Source organism: Rattus norvegicus, chromosome 2, assembly GCF_036323735.1.
Source record: "Rattus norvegicus strain BN/NHsdMcwi chromosome 2, GRCr8, whole genome shotgun sequence".
NCBI lineage: Eukaryota > Metazoa > Chordata > Mammalia > Rodentia > Muridae > Rattus > Rattus norvegicus.
In genome coordinates this window covers 92,906,451-92,918,719 of record NC_086020.1, presented here as the reverse complement: position 1 = coordinate 92,918,719, position 12,269 = coordinate 92,906,451, and positions in this window count along the sequence as shown.

Genomic DNA, 12,269 nt, shown 5'->3' with positions numbered 1-12,269 from the left:
ACAGAGGCAAAGTGAGAATACCTTACTAGTTAAAAGGCTGCCTTTGGTTCTCAAAGCTTATTGACTTCCTGATACTCACTTCAAAACAGTCTTTGGAGATTTATGCATGTATGCTTATATGTATAGATGTATACATATATAAGCATTTATATATATATATATATATATATGATATTCCATGATCAGCTATTTTGTTTTCTCTCTATCTTTCTCCACATTCCATACCATTTGAACACTGAGCATTTGATGTCATCTGTGGAGTTTCTAATCTTATAAGTAAGCCTGGAAGCTGTACTTTATGTATATACACAAAATAAATACTGTGTATATTTTAACATGGTCGTCCTCTTTTAGAGCCACAGTGAAAACTGAGTGTGTGTCTAGAAGGCAGACCAACACCAATGTAACACTGTTGCCTTGACTAATCTTTATGAATAAAGTAAGTTTTTCCCTGATGGCTACTGTATCTCAGGAAAACGACTTAGTACATATTCCCAAATTTAGAAAGCAAGATTGAGATCATTGGATGAACGATGGAGGCTGTGTGTCCAGTAAGAAGCTGAGAGGACTTGTGAGGCTTCTGTCTCAAGTGAAAATCCATCCACACAGAGAAACGTTCAGAGCATCAACTTGGTCCAGTTTGCTTCTAGCTATGCACCACCTGACATTGATCTGTTTCTTTAAGGGTGTGCTTGTGCTTATTAAAAAAAAAAACCATGACATTGATATTCAGTGATTCCCCTGGTTTCTGGAACTTGGTAAAAGAACCAAGCTATTCCTAGAATTCTATTTCTCTGCTTGAGATACAGCAAGTCTCCAAGGGCTTCTTCCTTTTCAATTTTGAGAATTTTAACTATGAGGAACATTGGCAAGGATTTAGGTTGATCTTTCTAGTTAAGGTGCATTTACCTTCTTGGCACAGACAAACTTAAGCTGTCTTGAACTTACTTTACTGATTGAGCTCTTTCCTCTACTTCTGAGGCTGGATTGGTGTACTCATTTTGGACATGTTTACTATCATCTTGTAGGTCTGTTTGTTCCCCTTACAGCTGTTTCCCATTTGTTTTTACATTGAGTATCTTCTCTTGATCTTTTATTAACCCAATTCTGTTAGCCCAAATTTCGAAAGAATTTTTTATTATTAATATTTTTATTCATTTGCATTTCAAATGATATCCACCTACCCACTTACCACTCCACCAACCCCCCATTCCACCTTCCCTCACTCCTTCCCCTTTGCCACTATGAGGGTGTTCCTCCACCCATTCACCCACTCCTGCCTCTCCCCTCTAGCCTCCCCCTACACTAGGGCATGAAACATCTCTCCCCTCCCATTGATGTCAGATAAGGCCATCTCTGCTACATAGGCAGCTGGACTCCTGGTTCCCTACATGAATACTCCTTGGTTGGTGGTTTAGTCCCTGGGAGCTCTGCTTCTAAAAGCATCTAAGAAGTTTAAAATTTCTTTTTCTAAGTTTTAACTTCCAATTCACATTTAGTTTATTTTTTACTAATTCTATTTCTTTGTTGGTGTTTTCTTTTTATTTAAAAGGAATTTGTAAGTGGTTGTTAAAACATTTTGTGGTAGATACTTTAAGTCCATTCTAGATGATTATAATTTGCAATTCATCAGCTCATGTTAACACTTCTCATTTAGTTTATAGTTTTGTGGCTGGGGGTATGATGTGTAATTTTTATTGCATTCTGTATGTTTTGTCTATTTTGGAAAGGGACTGTGTAGCCTTTTAAATCTCTGCTTAGTAAATAGTTGTCCTGTTGTGGCTGAGCATTTGCCCTGGTACTCTGAGCTTTGGTTCTAAAAACAGCTTCTATAATATTATTTGAGTCTCCTTGAACTATTAGGCATCAACCCCACCATTACTGGTCTCTGCTAGTGCAACCTCAAAAGGCAGAGAGTGTTTTGTGAAGTTGGGGATCCAGAGTCTCTCAGTAGGAGGTGGGGATCTCAGCCCAGGAGCACTGTGAAACACTGTACTGGGATCTGTGATGACATTTTTCTTGGCTATGTTACAACAGTACTGTAAAACACAGGACACTGGGATCTGTGAGAGATTCTTCTTGGCTACGTTACTGGGATACTTGTATCTCTCCATGGGTCACAGACACAGAAACTTTGGTGGAGTTAAAAAAAAGTACCATTATTTGTTAGTAGAACATCTGCCTTACGGTTGTGTCAATCCCATTGGACATTTGAAATTCCTACTGTTCCTTCTGTGGGGAGTTTTATTAAACAGACATTTTGTGTGCTCTCTGTAATGAAGGAGTGGCATCTATTAGATTTTCTTGTGTATTTTTCTTCTTATGGTATATTTAATTACTTTAAATTTTTTACTTTGACTTTTCTGGTCTTATTTGTAAGATTTACTGAGTTTCTTAGGAACTCATTTTTCTCATTTGTAAAATTGGCTGAATCATTGACTCCTCTGTTCTTTTTTTAAACTCAGTGTCCTTTACTGAGCTCTTCCTTTCAGATGGACATTACCCCAGTGTGAAGAATACCATGGAAGGCAATCTGGGACCTTCCTACTCCCAGTCATGTCTGTATCCCAGACTCCAACACCAGCAGGTATTCCACGTGAAAATCCTAGCTGAGCAGGGAAGTAATACAGGAAACATACAGCCATCACACTCTGAAAATCCAGAAAGAAACCACAACCAAGAAACAGAATACACACTCAACAAAGACAATCCCCAAAAGTAGCAACTAGGTTTATAATCATTCCAAACCCAGATGTCTGGACACCTTCATAAGAATGCAATCTGTAATAGCCACAGCAATATGTCTCCACTGGAACACAGCTATCCTACAGCAGTCAGTCCTGAACATTCCAACAGAGTTGAAGCACAAGAAAAAGACTTTAAGACCAACTATACAAAGATGATAGAGGTCCTTAAAGGGAAAATGAATAGATCCCATAAAGAAATTTAGGAAATCATAAACAATTGGTGAATATCTCTTGACATCAATGGACTGAATTTCCCAATAAAAAGACATAGACTAACAGACTGGTTATGTAAACAGGACCCAGCAGTTTGCTGCTTACAGGAGATGCATCTAAGTGACAAAGACAGACCCACCTCAGAATAAAAGGCTGGAAATCAATTTTCCAAGCAAATGGTTCCAGGAAACAAGCTGGAATAGCCATCTTAATATTGGATAAAATTGACGTTCAACAAAAAGTTCTCAAAAAGGATAAGAAAGGGCACTTCATATTCATCAAAGGAAAAATCCAAAGACAAACCCTCAATTCTGAGTATCTAAGCTCTAAATGCAAGGGCACCACTCTCATGAGTGGACAGATCATGGAAACAGAAACAGAACAGAGACACAGTGAAATTAACAGAAGTCATAAATCAAAGGGGTTGACAGATCTCCATAGGACAATTCATCCTAAAGCAAAAGAATATACCTTCTTCTCAGCACCCCATGTTACCTTCTCCAAAACTGAACATAAAATACGTCACAAAACAAACCTCAGCAAATCCAAGAAGTTTGGAATAATCCTTTGCATCCTGTCAGATCGCCAGGGACTATGGCTTTCTTTCAATAACAACAAAGACAACAGAAAGGCCACATATACATGGAAGCTGAATAATGCTCTACTCAATGATAACTTGGTCAAGAAAGAAATAAAGAAAGAAATTAAAGACTTTTTAAAATTTAATGAAAATGAAGGCACATCATACCCAAACTTATGGGACACAATGAAAGCAGCGCTAAGAAGGAAAACCCATAGCTCTGTCTCCAAAAATAACCTGGAAAGACCATATACATCAGCAGCTTGATAGTACACCTGAAAGCTCTAGAACAAAAGGAAGCAAATTCACCCAAGAGGAGAAGGCAGGAAATAATCGAACTCAGAGCTGAAATTAACCAAGTAGAAGCAAAAAGAACTATACAAAGGATCAACAAAACCAGGAGCTAGTTCTTTGAAAAAACTCAGTAAGATAGATAAACGTTTAGCCAACTAACTAGAGGACATGCAGAGAGTATCTAAATTAACAAAATCAGGAATGAAAATGGAGAGATCACAACCAAAACGGAGGAATTAAAAAAATTATCAGATCCTATTACAAAAACCTATACTCAACGAAACAGGAAAATCTGGATGAAATGGACAATTTTCTATAGAGATATCAAGTACCAAAGTTAAATCAGGATCAGATAAAACATCTAAATAGTCCTATAACTCCTAAAGAAATAGAAGCTGTCATTAGAAGTCTCCCAACCAAAAAGAGCCTGGACCAGATGGATTTAGTGCAGAATTCTATCAAACCTTCAAAGAAGACCTAATATCAATACTCTTCAAACTATTCCACAGAATAGAATCAAAAGGAACATTACCCAATGAAGCCACAATTATGCTTATATGTAAACCACACAAAGACCCAAGAAAGAAAGAGAACTTCATACCAATCTTCCTTATGAACATCGATGTAAAAATACTCAATAAAATTCTTGGAAACTGAATCCAAGAACACATAATTCATCATGATCAAGTAGGCTTCATCCCAGGGATGCAGGGATGGTTCAATATATGGAAATCCATCAACATAATCCACTATATAAACAAACTCAAGAAAAAAAACCACATGATCATTTCATTAGATTCTGAGAAAGTATTTGACAAAATGCAATACCCCTTCATGATAAAAGTCCTGGAAAGATCAGGAATTCAAGTCTCATACCTAAATATAGTAAAAGCAATATACAGCAAACCCGTAGCCAACATCAAACAAAATGGAGAGAAATTTGAAGCAACCTTATTAAAATCAGGGACTAGACAACGCTGCCCACACTTATCCTACCTATTCAGTATAGTACTTAAAGTCCTAGCCAGAGCAATTAGACAACAAAAAGATGTCAAAGGGATACAAATTGGAAAGGAAGAAGTAAAAAATATCACTATTTGTAGATGATATGATAGAATATTTAAGTGACCCCCAAAATTCCATCAGAGAACTCTTAAACCTAATAAACAACTTTAATAAAGTGGTTGGATGTAAAATTAACTCACACAAATCAATAGGCTTTCTCCACTGAAAGGATAAACAGGCTGACAAGGAAATTATGGAAATGACAGTCTTTACCATAGTCACAAACAATATAAATTACCTTGATGTGACTCTAACCAAGCAATTGAAAGATTTGTGTGACAAGAACTTCAAGTCTCTGAAGAAAGAAACTGAAGACGATCTCAGAAGATGGAAAGATCTGCCATGCTCATGGATTGGCAGGATTAATATTGTAAAAATGTCCACCTTGCCAAAAGCAATCTACAGATTCAATGCAATCCCCATCAAAATTTCAACTTGCTTCTTCTTAGAGTTGGAAAGAGCAATTTGTAAATTCATTTGGAACAACAAAAACCCACAAGAGCAAAAACTATTCTTAACAATAAAAACCTGCTAGGGGAACCACGATCTCTAACCTCAAACTGTATTATCGAGCAATCATTCTAAAAACTGTGTGGTATTAGTACAGAGACAGGCAGGTTGATCAATGGAATAGAGTTGAAGACCTAGAAGTGAGCCCACACACCTATGGTCACTTGATCTTTGACAAAGGAACCAAAATCATCCAATGGAAAAAAGATAGCATTTTCAACAAATGGTGCTGGTTCAACTGGAGGTCAGCATGTAGAAGAATGCAAATCGATCCATTCTTTTCTCCTTGTACAAAGCTCAAGCCCAGATGGATCAAGGATTTCCACATAAAACCAGATACACTGAAACTAATAGAAGAGAAAGTGGGGAAGAGCCTAAAACACATAAGGACAGGGGAAAATTTCCTGAACAGAACACCAATGGCTTATACTTCAAGATCAAGAATCGCAAATGTATCTCATAAAAGTAAGGCAAAGTACATTGTCAATAGGACAAAACAGCAACCAACAGGTTGGGAAAAGATCTTTACCAATCCTATATCTGATAGAAGACTAATATCCAATATATGCACAGAACTCCAGAGAATCAAATAACCTCATTAAAAATTGGGACAGAATTAAACAAAAATTCTCAACTGAAGAATATTGAATGGACAAGAAGCACCTACGCAAATCAAAACAACTATGAGATTCCACCTCACACCAGTCAGAATGGCTAAAATCAAAAACACAGGTCACAACAGATGCTTGTGAGGATGTGGAAAAAGAGGAATATTACTCCATTGTTGATAGGATTGAAAGCTGGTACAACTACTCTGGAAATAATTCTGGAGGTTCCTATGAAAATTTGACATAGTATGACCTGAGGACCCAGATATACCACTCTTGGACATATATCCAAATGATACTCCAAAATATAACAAGGAGACATGCTGCACTATATTCATAACAGTCTTATTTATAATAACCAGAAGCTGGAAAGAACACAGATGTCTTTCAACAGAGGAATGGATACAGAAAATGTGGTACATTTACACAATGGAGTACTATTCAACTATTAAAAACAATGACTTCATGAAATTCTTAGGCAAATGGTTGGAACTAGAAAATATCATCTTGAGTGAGGTAACCTAATCACAAAAGAACACACATGATAGGCATTCATTAATAAGTGGATATTAGCTCCAAAACTAGGAATACCTAAGAGACAATTCACAGATCACATGAAGCTCAAGAAGTGGAAGACTAAAACAAGGATGCTTAAGTTCTTCTTTGAAGGGAGAACAAAATATTCACAGGAGGAAATACAGAGAGAAAGTGTGGAGCAGATACAAAAAGAAGGTCATCCAGAGACATCCCCATCCATGGATCCATCCCATATACTGTCAAGAAACCCAGACAATATTGTGGATGCCAGGAAGTACATGCTGACAGGAGCCTGATATATCTGTCTCCTGAGAGGTTCTGCCAGAGCCTGACAAATACAGAGGCAGGTGCTCGCAGCCAACCATTGAACTGAGAATGGGGTCCCTAATGGAGGAGTTAGAGAAAGGATTGAAGGAACTGAAGAGGTTTTCAACCCCATAGGAAGAACAACAATACCAACCAACCAACACTGCCCCCCCACCCGAGCTCCCAAAGACTAAACCACCAACCAAGGAGTACATATGGAGGGACCCATAGCTCCAGTCACATATGTAGCAGAGGATGGCCTTATCAGGCATCAAAGAGAGGAGAGGCCCTTGGCCCTGTGAAGGGCTATTGCCCCTATGTAGGGGAAAGCCAGGGTGGGGAGATGGGAGGGTGTGGGTGGGTGGATGGGGAAACACTTTCATAGAGGCCGTGGGAAGAGGGGAGGGCTAGCAGAACTCCAGAGGGGAAATTGGCAAAGACAAAAGGGATAAATAACATTTGAAATGCAAGTAAAGAAAATATCTAGTAAAAAAAAAGAAGCAAGCTGGCACAGGCATTTTAATATCTAACAAAACAAATTTCAAACCAAAGCTAATCAAAAGAGATAGAGAAAGACATAGTCATCAAGGGAAAAAAAATCCAATAAGATAATCTTTACGTTCTTAATATCTATGTCCTAAACACTAGGGAAGTCAAATTGATAAAAGAAACCCTATGCTAAAATCACACATTGAGCCTCAAACACTGATAGAGGTAGTCTTCAATTTCCCATCCTCAACAATGGACAAATCATTCAGGCAAAAACTAAACAGGTAAATTGTAGCAAACAGATGCTATAAACCAAATGGACCTAATAAATATTTACTCAACATTTCACCCAAAACACAATAATATTTGCCTTTTTTTCAACAGCACATGGAACTTCCCTAAAATCAACCACACACTTAGACACAAAGCAAATCTCAACATACACAAGAAAATTAAAACAACTGGAAGCTTGTTAAATCTAGAAATGAAACAAATACTCAGTGAAAAAATGAATCAAGATAGTAAAACAGTAAGAAATTAAACATTTTCAAGAATTCATTGAAAACTTGTGTACAGCATACCCAATCTTATGGGGCATAATGTGTGCTAAGAGGAAAGTTCATAACACTACGAGAAATGCCACACTAAAAAGACAGCACACCTTAAAGTTTTCAAATAAAATGAAATAAGCACACTCAAAAGGAAAAAAAAGTCAAGAAATAACCAAACTGTGGCCTGAAATCAATAAAAATAGCAACAAAGAGAACAATACAAGGAATTCGTGAAACAAAAAGTTGGTTCTTTGAGAAAATGAACAGAATAGACAAACTCTTATACAAACTAAAAGACACACAGTGATTATCCAAGTTAATAAAATCTGAAACAAAAAAGAGAACACAGTAATGGAAAGCAAGAAAATCTATAAAATCATAAGAACATACATTAAAACCTATATTCCACAAAATTGGCATATATAGAAATGGATAATTTTCTAAATAGGTACTACTTGCCAAAGACAAATCAAGATTAGATAAACAATTTAAATAGACCTATAACTCTTAGTGAAATAAAAGCATTAATTAAAAGTCTCCCAATCAAAAAGAGCTCAGGGCCAGATTGTTTTAGCACAAAATTTTACCAGACTTTCAAAAAAGAGTTAATGCCAATACTATTATTCTACAAAATAGAAACACTGACCAATTCATTTTATGAGGCACAATGGTTACTCTGACACCCAAGCCACATAAAGACTGGACAAAGAAAGAAAATTACAGAGTAATTTACCTTATGGACATACAATGATACCCAACAAAATACTTGGAAATGAAATCTAAGATCACATAAAAAAGATTATCTATAATGATCAAATAGGCTTCATCCTAGAGATTCACAGATGGTTCAACATATGAAAATCTGTCAATCCAATCTAGATAAACTGGAAGAAAAAGACTATGATCATCTCATAGATGCAGAAAAAGCCTTTGACCAAGACCCCTTATTGATAAAATACTGGAGAGATTAGGGGTACAAAGAGATATAACTAAGCATAATAAAAACAATTTACAGCAAGCCTATAGCTAAAATTGAATTAAATTGATAGAAACTCAAAGCAATTCCACCAAAATCAGGAACAAGTCAAGACTGTCCACTCTTGCATTATCTATAGAATATGGTTATTTGAGTGCTAGGTAAGGTTGTAAGAGAACTAAAGGGGAATAAGGGGATAGAATTTCAAAATGAAGAAACAAATGTATCACTGTTTACAGATGGTATGATAGTACATATAAACGACCAGAAAAATTCTACCAGGAAACTCCTATAGTTGATAAATACGTTGAGTGAAGTGACTGGATACACAATTAAAAAAAAGTAGTCCTCCTATACCAAAATGACAAATGACTAATGGTCTGCAAAAGAAATGATGGAAACAACACTTGTCACAATAGCCACAAAAATATAAAATATCTTGGGGGTAATTCTAACAAAGCAAATGAAAGAACTGCATTACAAGAACTTTAAGTTCCTCAAGAAAGAAATTGAAGAATATATCAGAAGATGGAAAGGTCTCTCAAGCTCATAGCTCCATAGGATCTATTAAAAATGGCCATCATGGTTTTTCATTCAATGCATCAAAAATTTCTACATAATTCTTCATAGATCTTAAAAGGACAATTTTCAGCTTCATATAAGACAAACAAGCAAACAAAGAAACAACCTCAGGATTGTTAAAACACTCCTAAGTGGTAAAAAATACTATGGAGGTATTTCTAATCTCAAATTGTACTACAGAGCTATAGTAATAAAAACATCATGGCATTAGTACAAAAACTGACATAATGATCAAATGGAATATAATTGAAGACCTAGACATTAACCCACACAATTGTGAGCACCTGATTTTTATAAAGAAGTGAATGCATGTGATTTTTGTCTTTGAAAATCAGGATGATTTTGTTTTCCTAGTTACATCCATTTTCTTGCAAATTTCATGAATTTTTTACTAAGTATTAACCCCCATGTGTACTAAGGGATCTAAGGGTGATGCATGAATTTCCTGGGGAAGGGGAAATAGAATGGATTTTACAAGTGGGCTATAGTGGGTGGGAATGGGAGCAGAAGAGATCAAGTGAGGGGATGGGATGGAGGGAAAGAGTTTGAGGAGAGACAACTGGAATTGGAGTCCATTTGTTGGGTGGTGCAAATACTTAGTTTAGTGGAAATTTTCTAGAATCCATGAAAGTGATTATAATGAGGACTCCTTAGTAATGGAGTCTCAGTTTACCATCTCTTGTAGCCAGGCAAGGCTTCTGGTGATAGAACTGGGTTGCATTCAATTGCGTATGGCGTCTCATAGAAAGTCCAAAACAGTCTACCCTGAAGCAAAGACAAAGAGCTGCTCTCTGAAAACTAACACTGGGACCCCATTGCTGAGGACAATGTCCACAAAACTCGTTGAACATGGAAAAGTCAAGAAGATGCTTACATGGAGCCTTCACCACTATTTTCTAGTCTCCTTGGTACAGGAAGGTATTCTGCTGGCTACCAAAAGAGAAACATGAACTCTAGCTCATCCCCAAAGTCTTGGACCTACCATCTGACTTCACTTCAGAATTTCTGGCACAGAATGTGTGGGAGTATCCAACTAATGTCTGATTAGACTTCAGGCTCACTCATTGTGAAGAGACCCACACCAGACACTGTTTGGGTAACCAAGAACCAGAGACTAGGTATTCCAGAGACCTAGGATAGAAACAAACTCATATGACTGGTCTAAAAATATTTTTGCTATACTCATAGATCAGTGCCTTACACAGTCATCATTAGAGAGGCTTCTTCCAGCAGCAGATGGAAACTCAAAGCCAGACATGTGAGAAGAAAGTCTCCATTAAATCTTTTTCCTCAGAGTTCAAGGAATCTTGTAGAGGATGAGGTGGGAAGATTATAAGTGTCAAAGGGACATCAGGAGACCATAGCTCTCTGAACCAAATAAGCAGTCACATATGAGCTCACAGAAACCAAAGCAGGAAGTATATGCCAGATAATGCCATCCTCTGCTACATAGGAGAATGGAGCCATGAGTCCTTCCATATGTACTGTTTAGTTGATGGTTTAGTTCCTGGGAGCTTGGGGGCATTGGTTGGTTGATATTTTTGTTCTTTCTGTGGGATTGCAAACCCCTTCAGTCCTTTCTCTAGCTTCTCCATGCATACTCTACATACATATACATTAAGACTTCTGCATATATAGTTAGCTATTAGCTTAATATTTTTATGGGATTCCTGACTGTGAGAACAAGTGTGTATCTGACTCCATGGCTTGATCTTGGGACTCTTTCCCTCATGTTGGGTTGTTGTGTTTGACTTCAAAATGAAAGTTTTGCTTCATCTATTTTGTTATGTTTGGTTATTATCACTTAAAGGGGTTTTTTTTTTTTTGGTCTAATGAGAGACAGAAAAGGAGTGGGTTATGAGGGGAGAGAAAATGAGCAAGGATTGGTAGGAGTAGAGGGAGGGGACATTATAATTAGGATATACTGTATGAGAAAATAATCAATTTTTAATAAAAATACAGGTAAGGCCCCTGGTTGGGGAATGGAGCCACCCACCCTTCTCAAAATTTTAATCCAGAATTGCTCCTATCTTAAGGAAATACAGGGACAAAGAGTGGAGCAGAGACTGAAGGAAAGGCCATCAAGAGACTGCCCCACCTGGGGATCCATCCCATCTGCAGCCACCAAACCCAGTCACTATTGCTGATGCCAAGAAGTGCTTGCTTACAGGAGCCTGAAATGGGTGTCTCCTGAGAGGCTCTGCCATAGTGTTACTGATACAGATGAGGATGCTTGCAGCTAACCATCAGACCCCAATGGACACAGGAACCCCAATGGAGGAGCTAGAGAAAGGACTGAAGGGGTTTGCAACCCCATAGGAAGAACGAAAATATCAACCAACCAAACCTCCCCAGAGCTCCCAGGGACTAAACCATCAACTAAAGAGTACACATGCAGGGACTCATGGCTCCATTCTCATATGTAGTAGAGGATGGCATTATCTGGCTTCAATAGGAGGAGAAACCCTTGGTCCCTAGGGTCCAATCCCTAGTGTAGGAGAATGCCAGGGAGGTGAGGTGGGAGTGGATGGGTGGGAGGGAGGGCACCCTCATAGAAGCAAGGGGAAAGGGAATGGGAGAGGAGGGAGCTGGGAAAAGGAGATAACATTTGAAATGCAAATACATAAAATATCCAATAATAAATGAAAGGAAAAAATAAAAAAATCTGAGAATTCACTAAGGCTATGGTGTGTCCTTTGGGTTGGTTGATTTTCACGTGAAAGATGTCTATCATTTGCTGAAAATAGTTCTACTTATTAGCAGGCCTGTACTGACCCAGGCAAGCCTGGCAAATACATACATACATACATA